The 14,074-nt window shown below is 37.8% G+C and overlaps 1 pseudogene; it reads left to right on the top strand.

The window, feature by feature from the left end:
* Positions 1 to 10,977: 10,977 nt before the first annotated feature.
* On the top strand, positions 10,978 to 11,479 carry LOC125924590 (60S ribosomal protein L23a-like; annotated as a pseudogene).
* The last annotated feature ends 2,595 nt before the right edge of the window (positions 11,480 to 14,074 follow it).

Raw genomic sequence — 14,074 nt, 5'->3', positions numbered from 1 at the left:
TTGTGTGTGTATTTGTTTTAAATGTTTATGTATTTATTTATTTATTTTGTTTATTTATTTATTTAGAGAGAAAGCACATGAGTGAGTGGGGGAGGGGCAGGGAGAGACAGAGAGAGAATCCCAAGCAGGCTCTGTCACAGCACAAAGCCCAACATGGTGGGGCTCCATCTCACGAATTGCACTGCAAGATCATGACCTGAGCTGAAATCAGGTGCCAGATGTTTAACTGACTGAGTTGCCCAGGCACCCCTGGGTATATACTTGAACAAAGACTTGAAAGATGAGAGGGCCCTAACCATTTGAAAATGTGATAGGATAGCATTCCAGGCTGGGGAACACTATAAAAAAGTGGTCTGAGGTGGGAAGATTCTTGACAAGCTCAAGGAACAGAGAAACATGTCCACTATGGTTGGAATGTTGTAAATGAAGAGGAATATTGTGCCAAAGTGATCAGGAAGGTAAACGAGAAACTGATTATGTGGGGGCTTTGGCCATGATACTGAGCTCAGTTTTATTCTGTCAATAATGGGGTGTCTTTAAGGTTTTAAACAGAAAAGTGATATAATTTATGTATGTTTTATAATAATTATTTTAGCTGTTTTGTAGGAAATGGAATGTGGGAAAGCAAAAATAGAAGCTGGGACACCACTTAAAAAGTTATTTTGGTAGTTCAAGTAAGAAATAGTGAAACTTGAACTTGAGAGGCAGCTGTGGAAAAAAGAAGTTATAGACTGAAGATACACTTTGCAGTTTGAGCAGGCAAGATTTTCCAAAGGATTGTTTCTGTGAGGTTAGGAAAATTAATCTATTTCAGATATAGACTGGATGATGAGAACCATTTTAGACATGAGAAGATTGGGAGAGGAGATTGCATTAGAATTGGGGTCAGAAATTAAATATATTTGTTTTAGATAAGTTAAGTTTTGAGTGTAAAATATTCATGGAGAGGTACTATAAGTAGTAAATGTCTGATTCCTGAGCTCCTGGGATTCAGGGCAGGTGCTACAGTATAAACCTGGGCATCACCAACATTTAGATGATGTTTAAAACAGTAGGACTCATGTAAAGGGAAATTACAGAAAGAGAAGAGAAGGATCTGAGCTACTCCATAATTTTAAAGTCAGAAATAGGAGATATATCCAGCAAAAAGAGACCAAGAAGGAGCAGGCCAAAGTCGGGACGAAAATTAGGTAATTTAGCATTAAAGAAACTAAATGAAGAAAATATTTCAGAAGGGAGATGTGTTCAGTGTTGTCAAATATTTTAGTAAGATAAAGACATAGACTTGACTAATGGATTTGGTAATTTGGAGGTATTAAGCATCCTTCACAAAAGTCATTTCACTGGAGTAGTCAGAGTTATTATGAAAATCATTTATATATGAAGTTAGGCATTCTACTAATTTCAAATTACTTTTCCCTCCCTCAGTTTCTTCATGTGTAAAATGATGATAATGGTGTTTTTATGTCCACAATACTCCTTTTACTCTTATATTACTAGATTTTTGTAAGGATCAAATGACAATGCATAAAAAAAGATGACCTATGCAGAGTTATACAAGTGAACACAGTATTTTTCTTTAAAATTTTTTTAATGTTTTTATTTATTTTTGAAGGAGAGAGAGAGAGAGACAGAGCATGAGCAGGGGAGGAGCAGAGGGAGAGGGAGACACAGAATTCGAAGCAGGCTCCAGGCTCTAAGCTGTCAGCACAGAGCCCGATGCGGGGCTTGAACTCATGAACTGCGAGATCATGACCTGAGCTGAAGTCGGATGCTTAACCAACTGAGCCACACACGTGCCCCTATTTTTCTTTTACATATTTGGAGGTGGATATTTTTTAAGCAAATACACACTCATTCATCCAATGCTTGGATACTTATTCCTTTAATAAATAAGTTTAAGCCAATAAGAATTGCCCCTGCATCGTAGATATTTAAATAGTTAGATTTATTTTTAAATAGAAATGGAGATATGCAAAAATAGAATTTATTTTATTATTTTTTAAATTTTTTAAAGTTTATTTCTGGGGGGGGAGGAGGTGGGGGAGGGACAGAGAGAGGCGGAGACACAGAATCTGAAGCAGGCTCCAGGCTCTGAGCTGTCTGCACAGAGCCTGACATAAGGCTCGAACTCACAAGCCTTGAGATCATGACATGAGCTGAAGTCGGCTACTCAACCGACTGAGCCACCTAAGCGCCCCAAAATATAATTTTACTTTAAAACCAGATATTAAGCCACACTTTTCCAAAGTGACAGGAACATTTTAAATGTGGTTCCAAAGTTTGTTTTCAGAGATTGTCTTATTTTTATAATAACCACTACTAGTGACATTATCATCATAACAACCACAATTACAATCACAGCAATAATAATTACTATTTTTAGGACATATTACATATCAGGCACTTTACATATATTATCTCATTTAATTTTTATACCCACCCTATGATGTGGATACTATTATTATCTGCACTTTTACAAGTGAAAAATTGAGTCTCAGAGAGGCTAAGCAATTTTTCCGAGAACTGCAGATAGTCTGAGTCAGTTTTGCAAATTAAATTTTTTTCAATTCATTGTTCTTACTCTTAACACATGTCTGCCTTTCATTTTTGGATGTGTTAAAAGGTTTAGATTTGGTACAATGAGAGTTTTGGAGCACCTACACAGATAAAGCTTCTAGACTTGTGACTGAAACCAAGTTTTGGTTATTCTAAGGAAAGAAAACTGCACAGGGAAAAACTAGAAGATAGGCCAGAACATCAGATCAAAGAGAGAAAGGACTTGAGATGTGGCAAACTGTCCCTGAGGTTGAATGTATGTATTGAAAGAGGGACAGGGAAGATAGCCAGGCCACAGGTACATAAAGCATAATATATATCAGTCATCAATTTACTAGGGCAAGAGAGAATTCCAGGAGTCACAGTTGGGGAATGCTGAAGTTTCAGGATAAGACATACCATTACTTGGAAAGGCTCAGAAAAGGGAAAACAAACATGCATTTGTTTTAAGGGTAGCTGGGATTTGTTTTAATCAGGTATGGTAAGACATGCAGGTACGAAAGTGACTGTCATAAAGGAAGCAGTGTATTGTAGTCATAGATGCTTAGAAATGGGAGACATGGCATACAACACGGAGTCACATGGGGAAGTACCAGTATTGGTCAGAACTCAGAGGGAGTAAGAGGAAAATATGGACAAGATCCTTTATTGTGGGAAGGGATGAGTAAGGCAAGATAAGCAGCCTTAGGATTGGTTAGTTGGATGTCAGCAGGCTTTGGGGCGTAGAGGTTCTCCCTAATACATTGGTATTTGGCTCTAGCAGGTAGTGAAAAGTGGCCTGAAATGTGAAAAGCTGATAAAGAAAGTGGTTAGATTTGTGGGGTGTGTACTGTGTTTGCATCTGAAAGGTGCCCTTACAGGCAAGTAGTTGCTACCTGTGGGAATTAGCTCACCCTGGGAGGGGCAGCCCCTCCCAGGTCAGCAAGGTCTCAGATGCCAAAGCATCAAAATACAGAATAAAAAGATATGGCTAATATCATATTAAACACTTATTATATACCAGGCACAGATGTTGTCTGATTTAGTTTGCATGACAACCTGTAAGATAGGAATTATGTTTCGATTTCATAAATGAGGGAATTTATGTTGGTTGACTGTGGGAAAAGTCCCAATTTGCAATGAAGTCCCACCAGTGTCAGTACACTAAGTAATCACTTCCCAGCACTGGAGCCTGTCATTCTGCACCTGCTACTGGCTGTGTCTGTGCGTGGTGGAAAGGAATAGGATCAGATGATTTCTAAGGTTCTTCACTGCGTAGGCTGCTTGGTACAGTCTGATGGGATCTGTGGGAGAGGAGTTGATTTGAGGAGGTTTATTGTGGCAGGATATGCAGGAAACACTGCTGAGAGGGAGTTCACCTGGGAGGTTGTTGTAATAGAGGCCACAGGCCTAGGGGAGAATTCAACCAAGACTCAGGAAACTGCATCCCAGCTCTCCTCCACCACTCTTTTGCTGGGTAACCTTGAGTGACTGCCCAGACCACCGGAGAGAGGTCTAAAGAACGGCTCCAAAGAGCCTGAGATTCAAAGTTTAGAAGTACTGACAGTGATGAAATTCAGTAGGATGGAAAATCATATGTTGAAATAAGTTGTTAACTAGCCATGTGGAAAATATGCAATAAATATATATCAAATTGGATGTAATTTCATCTACTAGTGGGTTTTCTAAGAAAAGTAGGCTGTGGTTAACCTGAAGAGAATCTGGATGTTCTTAAGCTTCCACTGCTTCTCTGTCTCCTTTTTCAAGTTCCGATAACTGGTCAGCTACCATCCATCGTATAGTAAATACTCTGGTAATTGTTTATGAATTGCCCTTTATTGTTTTTCTTCTTTCTTACAAAAACAGACTATAAGCAACTCGAGATGAGAGTGGTGTCTGGACTCCTCATAGCATCTAGTAAGTTCTGGACACATGGATACCCAGTAAATATTAAGAGGTTATGAATCAGAAAGCTTCTAATTTAGCCCTCCAGTCTTGCTGATGAAGAAATAATCTTGAGGAGGATGACGTAGTGGCAGTGCCGTGACTCAGTCTAGTGCCTGCTTCTCCTCACCACGCCTTTTGATTGATAGATTGAGTGTTCAGTGCTTGCTTTAGCTTTGTTATCAGCTTACTGGGCTCTTAAAGAAAAGCTAAATTCATTTAAATGTTTTACAAATTCTAATTGCCCATAATTATATAAAATGTCTCAGATGATATAATTTTTAAGTATGCCTTTATTCTGTCATTTGTCATTGATATAGATGACAGGAATAGAATATGTGTTAAAAATGTCAAGTGTACTAGGATGATGACATTTTATGTAAGTACGTAATTAAATCACATTTTGGAAGAACTGATAATCGCTATTTCCAAAGAACTGAATTATATTTGAGAACACTTTGAGAGGTCTCCAGTTGGCATTTCATAACTTAAAACCAGCTTTGTATATTACCCCAGAGCTACCAAAGAAGAAGACAACGTGATACTTTCTATAGCAACACAGGAAAGACTATGTAAAATGTACAGATGTCTAAATGCTTCCCTAAGGCACAGCGGAGGTTGCACATTTTATTTCTTATAGCACGTCCTGGGGCCAAAAACAAACTGCTCACCTTTATTACAAACATTGACAGAGGTATGATCCGGTATGGGATTAACTGAAAAAAATGTTTGCTTACAAGGAAATAATATCACTCTAGGGCTATAGGTGATACTGTTAAAAAATGATATTTTGTAGCACTAATGTTTGGCAACACCTGTGTTTCTACCCTAATTGTATATAACCCTCATATTGCCAAACTCTCCACTCAATCTCTTGTGAAAGAGGAGAGCAGTGCTGATAGTTTCTGAAAACTTGAATATATCTTAATTTTACTTTGCAGTTATCTGAGCCTAATTCTAGAGGGCAGAGACTGTTAATGAAAATAAATGTGTTTTATGCAGTAAACAAATGTGGACAAAGTGAGGGAGGAGAGTTAGTGGAAAGCAACGGTGCAGAAGAGATGGGATGAAGTCTACTGTCAGTGGGCCAAGAGTTTCATAGATCCAGTTCGGTCAGGGAGTTTTCAAATCTAGTCTTTTTCTAGTGGATATTGAAATTCGGGGGGAATGAAGTAGGTGGGACAGGAGAGTGGTACAGCTTTGTTTACTTTAAATTAATTAATTAATAATAATAATAATTATTATTATTATTATTTAGTCTTTTTATTTTTGGTATAGCTCAGTGAGATGATGGAGCTTTACATTGAGGAAAACTTACCAAAGATGATGTCAGGGGAGAAATGGAATGTGGTAGCAAATTGGCTTCAGCAGCTACAGAGGCACAGGGCCATTGGACCATCAGAGTTACAGAACTCTGAAGGTCTAAGAAAATTGAGAAGCCTTGGATAACTCAGAAACATTGAAAGTAGGGATGAAGTAAGTGACCTATCTTCCCCATGGGAGACATACAAATGGTTTTAGAAATTTAGAGCAAAATTGTCAGAGGTACAAAGCTCTTTCTAAAACTTGCCATTTGATGGGTAAGAGCTTTGATAAATTGTCTTACTGTTACCTCTTTGGTGTTGGCTGAGAGGCAAATGTACTAAATGAAAGCACAGGTTGAAAGGACTCTAGCAGTCCATACTTCAGGCTCCTGAGTTTCATTCCCCCTTTGGAGGTTTAAAAAATCCTTATCACTACTGCGGCCATTCTATGTGGAGGACTCAAGGACACTTTTGGCTCTCCAAGTCACACTGTAATGCTTTGTCCTAAGTGTGATTCACTTTGGTACTGTGGTTACAAGGTAGATAGGGAGATAAAAGATATGCAAACTTACAGAGAAACATGTTTTCACCTATGAACAACAAGAGTCTGAATTTTTTTTTTCTTAAAAAAATTTTTTTTAACGTTTATTTATTTTTGAGACAGAGACAGACAGAGCATGAGTGGGGGAGGGTCAGAGAGATGGAGACACAGAATCTGAAACAGGCTCCAGGCTCTGAGCTGTCAGCACAGAGCCCGACGTGGGGCTCGAACTCACGGACCGCGAGATCATGACCTGAGCCGAAGTCAGCCGCTTAACCGACTGAGCCACCCAGGCGCCCCCAGGAGTCTGAATTTAACTTTGGAAATGTACTACGAAGACCACGGCTCTATTCTGTTCTGGATGACAACCCAGGGAAGCAAAGTTTGGGTTCTCAAACATAGAATATTATCTATTGTTTTAATATTTATTGCATGTAGGCACTATGGAGAGTTGAGTAAATATGTGGCAGGTTATCAACGTTCATATTTCTCTCTCTCTCTTCCTCTCTCTCTCTGTTGCATTAGAGGAATGCAACTATTTTTTCGTCTTAGTTGGATTTGAATATTAAGCCAAAAGGGAATTTATCTTCCTTCATTCATACTGAATTTTAAGGGCCAATAAGCACTATTTCTTAAAGGATATGAGTAGATAGAAAAGAGTTTGCACAGAAATGAGAAAGGAGAAGTAGGTTTGCAGAATAGATGAAACACAAGACGAAACTTGTCATTTGATGGGTCAAAGACTTTGATACGTTGTCTTCTGTCTTTGGCAGAAGCAAATATTTCCATAGATGCTTATAGAAATATGGAAAATAATATGGAAAATATCTTTCTCTCTATGTGTGTGTATATGTATATGGTTTTAGGACAAAAATATATAAAGGAGAGGGTTTTCAAAAAGAATAATCTCTGACAGCTGATCCCAAGAAAAGTTTCCCAAGAAGAAGGCTGATAATCTGGGAAAAGCCAGTAAAAGGACCTACAAATGATCAATGCAGAGTCATTATTAGGTTTCCTGGCTTCACACGGGAACTGAGCCATTGCAAACTCTGCTGAACTTACATGCACCTTCCTGGGCTTTCTCTAACTAGAATCAGTCTTAGCAGTTCTTTCTGTCAGTGTCTCATGAGGACCTCACTTCCCCATAGTTCAGGGTCCTATGCTATATTAGCCCAGAAAGAGAGATGCTTGCCCTTGCCCTAGGACTTGCTTTGTTCCTATTTATTTTACTGTTTTGTCAACTCCCCATCCACTGCATTTGCTTACTACAAATCCCAAGAACATTTGTGAGTAAAAATTGGGGGTTGAAAGCTCTGCTCCCTAGCCACATCCCTCTATGTAAGACACTTGAACTAAATCACCTGGCGACTTTCTCGGGTGTGGTAAATAGAGCCATGTTATACTTGTACCACCTTGTTTAATACTAATACTTGGAGTAAGTTCAGCTATTTTTTTAGCTGATTTTATAGATTTTCCTTTGAGAGATTACTCAACTTGAGGAATCCTTTGCAGTGAGCTCCAAAGCCAAGCCATCAATCATTTTTCTTTTCTTTTTGCCATTGTGTTCCTGTTTCTATAAACAAAGTATCAAGTTAGTATGCATTTTTACTTTTAAACAAAGACCTTCTCTATTGCATTCTATCTTGCCCCAGTTGGCTAATATTAGGAGTGACCCCACTTTATCAACTGTCCCTGATTCTTACATCCATGAATCGGCCTTCTTGCTGGCCGATTATATACTTAGAATATAAGTATTTTATAATAATAAATACTTATTTATAAGTAAATAATATAATAATAAATACTTAGAATATAAGTATTTTAAATATTTTTAAAATATGCTTCCGTGCAAGAGTTATGTAATGCATTGCTAGGAGTATAGTTTATTCATGCCACACAAGACTATTTAAGACTGGATGCCTTGCTGTAAATAGCTGAAAGAGGAGATGAGAAATGTAAGACAGAGAAAACACACACGAATTTAGAGATTAAAAAATCTGACAATGTTTTTAAATAGCCAACTTAACTCCCTCCTTAAATGACTCTTTATAACTTTATAACTCACCATCCTATCAATTAAAAACCTAATCCCACCTGAACAAATTGAAAACTATCTCATGCTGTTTATTTATGGTCTACTTTAGACCTTTTGAAGTCTGTTTTGATGCACATTTCATAAAAATCATGGAATTACTAATATGTTGTTATATTTTGTTATTACATTCTTCCATAACCATCATAGTATTCAGCTAAGAATAATTGACTTTTTCATCTATATCTCATGTCTCTCTTTCAATTACATGTGATTTGGCAATATGAAAACAAGAGAACCTATCATCAATACTGAAATACTCATTTAAAAAATATCTATCTGAGCTCAGTAGCAATAAGACAGCAAAATATAAGTTGGAAATGGTAATTTCTTCAAAAGTTTGTTAGCATTGTACTTTAAGATGATATGCCTGGTTTTGTTTACTATTGTCTATATGGTTTGAACTTGAATTTTAGATGTTAGATTGATGTGAAGCTTGATCTAACAGCCCGTATGTGAGTTTGAGGGAGTTTGCCTTACAATCGACACCTTGGTAATCGTGTTTTATGGTCTAAAGCAGTGAAAGGCATCTCTAGGTCTTGGTACACAGTTGAATTATTTACCTGTAAGTGATAGCGCTGGTGGTCAAATGCGCAGTCTCACGACTTGTCAACTAACAACCTAAGCTTGCTTTTCATGTGTCTTATCCAATTCATATGTATAGGTAGCACTTATGGCAGTTACTTTTTTTATTTAATATTTTTCTGTTAATTACTGTTAACTTCTTGTTAATAGAGGAGGAAAAAAACTAATTTTTGCTTGCCAATGAAAAATCTGGGTTTTTTTTCTCAATATTAAACTGTCAGTGTGTCTAAAGTAGGAGAGTTTTGCTAAAGAAATCCCTCTTTAATCAGTGCAATCTGGCCCCTCCTTGAAACAACAGAAAAGTAAAAGTAAAAAAGGATGATTCAATTGATTCAATTCAAATGAGCAACACATTTACACAGGATTTTATCCACAAGTCAGACTAAATCATGATCAGCTCTACTATTTAAATGGGACAATAGTTTCTTGCAAACTGGGAAATTACTCAGGGAAGGATAAATAGAATGGAGGTTCCTCCCATCTGACCCTCTGCCAGTTTTCATGTTTATTCTTACTTCTTTATACTTGCACAGTCTAACACATTTATTCTTCCCACAGGAGTTACTCTGATATGCATTAGACATTAATATGCACATTTGAATGAGGAGTCAGGTTCCAAGTTATAATAAAAACCACTTGTAAAGAATTTTCTCCTGAATTCAAATCTTTAAAACAGCCACAACAGATTAAATTATTTTTTAAGGAAGGTAAGTTGTGCTATATTACTTCTTTTTAAATGTTCAAAATTTACTTTATTAGTTATTTTATAGTATGTCCTTAATGAATTCATTCATATCAGACCAAGGGGAATGAAACCCATCACTGAGAAGGCTCTCTAATGAGCCATACAGAGCCGAAATAACTACATATGCATTTCACAAATGGACCATTAATTGGAAAAAGAACCAAAGTGTGAAGATATAATCCTATAGGATGGAACTTAAATGGTAATATATTTTAAGGCTTTAGAACTTTAGATCCACTTGTGTGGAGGAAAAGGTGAATGTGAGACAAAGTTTGCTTTTCCGTCTATCTGAGGTGAAGCATTTTCATTAAACTATTGTGGTTAGTCTGACTTTGAGAAAGAAATGATTTTGAGAATTTTGTTAATTTAACAAGAACTCCTGCCTTGACCTAATATGTTTTCTTTTTCTGGTTATTTAAGTACCACGTCCTGTCACCCTTGTGGCTTACTCGGGGGTTACTAGTGCTGCCAGGTTACTTAAGGTGTAACCTACTGACCTTAAGAGAAACAAGGACATTTTGATACTGCTGTGCCCACAGAACAAACCTTGTGAGAGCCAGGACTTCCCACGGATGCCCAGATAATTTATCCTCCACAGGCCCGAGGGGCAGGGCAAAGCTGGAAGGGGGCATGAAATCAGGCCATGCTGGCACCGGCCCCCACCGGCCTCCACTGGCTCTGGAAGGAATAGCCTGGCCTAGGTGAGCAACCACCTCTTCTCAGCCAGTGAACCCTATCGTATGTCCACGCTGACATCCCAGGTGCTTCCACACCTGGGAAGCACCAGTCCCCAGTGGGTTTGCCTCTTGCTGTGCTCAAGACAGCCCTCAACAAACAGATGACCCACCGGGGGTGGGGGCCCACACTGGTCCCTTTTTGTAACATATTTCAGACAAACACGATCTCTCCCTGCTTTGTGAAAACAAAACAAAAACCAAAAATGAAATAAAAAAACCCACAAAACCTAGATGCGTATGTGAGTGAAAAGGGGAGCTATTAATATTTATAGTTAGAGCACAGGCATAAACCTAGTCTGTCCTGGACACTGGGATATATGGTTGTATTAGGGTTCTCCAGGGCTCTTTATTTTATATCTGCCTATGTATAGTATGTAGTATATACAAGGAGATTTCTGATAAGAAATTGGCTCATGAGATTATAGAAGCTAGCAAATCCAAAATCTGTAAAGCCCATTCCAGTCCAAAGGCTGGAAGCCTCCATAAAACCAGGAAGAGTGGCTTTCATGAAGATGGTGCGGAAAGCAAAGAAGGAAGCCCCTGCCCCTCCCAAAGCTGAAGCCAAAGCAAAGGCTTTGAAGGCCAAGAAAGCAGTCCTGGAAGGCATCCACAGTCACACAAAAAAAGATCTTCCTGTCACCTACATTCCTTCAGAGACACTTTATCTAAGAAGGCATCCCAAATATTCTGGACGTGCCCCCAGGAGAAATAAGCTTGACCACTATGGCATCATCAAATTCCCCCTGACTACTGAGTCAGTCAGCCGTGAAGAAAATAGAAGACAACAACACTCTTGTGTTCATTGTGGATGTCAAGGCCAACAAGCACCAGATCAAACAGGCTGTGAAGAAGCTCTATGACATTGACATGGCCAAGGTCAACACTCTGATCAAGCCCCATGGAGGAAAGAAGGCGTATGTTTGACTGGCTCGTGACTGTGATGCTTTGGATGTTGCCAACAAAATTGGGACCATCTAAACTGTGACCAGCTGGCTAAATCTAAATATAAATTTTTTCACCAAAAAATAAAAACGAAATAACAACCCACAAACACCCCCCCCCCCCCCCCCCCCACACACACACACAAAACCCAATAAAACACCATGAAGAGCTAAGGTCCCAGTTTGAAGGTTGTCAGGCAGAAATCTCTCATACTCTGGGAGGGCCAGCCTTTTGTTCTGTTTAAACCTTCAACTGATTGGATGAGTTCAACTGCTTTACTTAGTCTAACAATTGAAATGTGAATCTCCTCCAAAACCACCCTCACAGAAACATCCAGAAAAAAGTATAACCAAATATCTGGGCTTTCCATGGTTTAGCCAAGTTGACACATAAAATTAATTGGAGTAGCCATCCAACTTCTTTTAAAGCGGCAGGTAATTTGCTGTCTCCTGTTGAGCCTCTGGCCACAGTGATTCACACAGTATTTTCTTTTACCTTTACTGCAACAATGAATCCAGTCTCTCCTTATTGTATACTTGCTCTTAGTTTGTGTCAGAAATTCTCTGGCTCCAGCCCCTTCATATTTATTTATCTTTCTTCTAGGTATTTAGTTTTATCATGTCATTTTAAGGCATTGATTTATAAACTATGCTCTGTGGAGGGATGTGGTGTGGGGTAGGTAAATGGAAGAATGAAGGCAACAGGTGGGTTATCAGGTACCACTGTCGCTTCAACAGAGTTGAAGCTCTGTTTTTGTTGCTTCCCGGTAAGCTTTTATCTGAGGACAGATTAGTTGGTTAAACTGTATTTGAAAATCACTACATATTTTCCTTAATGAGTCCATGAAACTGCTGAAATTGTATGTAATAATTTCTTTGTGAGGTTGTGTTTTTCTGAGGAGAGGGTGCACAAATTTCTCGTTTATTTACAAAGGTCTGTAACTCACAACAAATTAATCACCCATTGGTTAAATGTTATGCATGATATCTTGTATTTTCAAAAGTAGATATGATTTAGAAATTACATATGAGGATGCTGAGAATATTGATATTTAATAAATCATGTCCTATGTTTCTATTGGCTCAGTAACAAAATGATACTGAAATGATGCAAAGATTCATTTGCACCAGAAAACAAAGAGGAAAAAAAGCCTTTCCAATGCACATTTAACTGTAGACATTACTGCCTTCTTGGTGGGGTGGCATATTTGATACATGGAGACAAAAGTATCTTCCTTCTCAACAGTCTTCTCTGAAACTTGGCTAAGTAGAAAAATATCATTGAGTCAGATCAAGTTTAAACAGAAAAAAATTTCTGTTTTCTATTGTTCCATAGCAAACACTCTCAACACTTACTGGCTTAAAATAACAGCATTTATTATTTTTTTATGATTATTTTGGTTGACTGGCTGGTTCATTACTCCACATAGTGTCAGCTGGGAGCGTGGCCAGGCTACCTTTGCCCTCCATGTGGTATCTTATCCTTCAGAGAATATATTTCCATGTGTCCTCTCCCTTCAGGAGAACAGAATGGAGACCGAGTTCCAAGAAGATGAGTCCCAGTGTACAATTGCTTGTCAACCTTCTGTTCACATCATGCATGTTGATGCATGACCAAAGTTCATGTGCAAGCCCAGAATCAATATGGGAGGGAACCATCCCAAGCTTCAATCCTGGGAGCATGATTCATTGGGAGCCACCAGTGTAATTTCTAACACAGAAAGGAATTTGAAAAAAATTTGTTTGTACAAAGAAGGTTGGTAGCTCATGGTCAGAGATGAAATCTGTTATTAGAAATTAAAAAACTATGTCATTTTGAACACCCCAAATTTAGGTAATGTATCCATACATATAATTAGAAAATTCATCCCTTAAAAACCTTCACTATTAAAAGTAGGAAGAAAGAAAATGAAATCATTAAGTGTCCTATTTGAAATATTTTTTAAGTGCACAGAATAACTATTAAGGAAAACATAGGCATAAATAATAAGGCAAAAGGGAGAATTTAACAGTTTGAAAAACCATCACAAAAATGATAGGTTAATATCAAAAGTTGCTTCCTTGGAAAGTCTAGTGAAATAAAGCTCTCATAATTAAAAATCAAGTAAAATAGAGAAAACACATACATAATGTAATGAAAATTTGAATTAAAGGTTAATTCTAGGCTTACTAATATATTATCCTATTCTGAAATCCATTACCAAATGCTATAAAGAAATACAAATTTGGGGTGCCTAGGTGGCTCAGTCAGTTAAGTGTCCAACTCTCGGTTTTGGCTCAGATCATTATCTCTGTTTGTGGGTTCAAGCCCTGCATCCAGCTCTGCGCTGTCACTGCAGAGCCTGCTTGGGATTCTCTCTCTCTCTCTCTCTCTCTCTCTCTCTCTTTTTCTCTCTCTGTCTCTCTCCCTCTCCTTCTAGCCCTCTCCCACTTGTACTCCCTCTCTCTCAAAATACATAAACTTGAAAAAAAAAAAAGAAATACAAATTTGAAGTTACAATATTTGAAAGAATGGTGCAAAATTAACATTATTTATAGATAACTTGATTTGTTATCCAGATAACTTGAGATAACTCAAAAGTATTAAGATTAACAAATTAAATATGTTTAAAATGCATATAAAAATAAGGAACTCTGTTATTTATCA

This window comes from Panthera uncia, chromosome F2 (assembly GCF_023721935.1).
Source record: "Panthera uncia isolate 11264 chromosome F2, Puncia_PCG_1.0, whole genome shotgun sequence".
Classification (NCBI taxonomy): domain Eukaryota; kingdom Metazoa; phylum Chordata; class Mammalia; order Carnivora; family Felidae; genus Panthera; species Panthera uncia.
The sequence above is the reverse complement of the archived record's forward strand: the minus strand, read 5'-3'. Positions and strand labels throughout refer to the sequence as shown.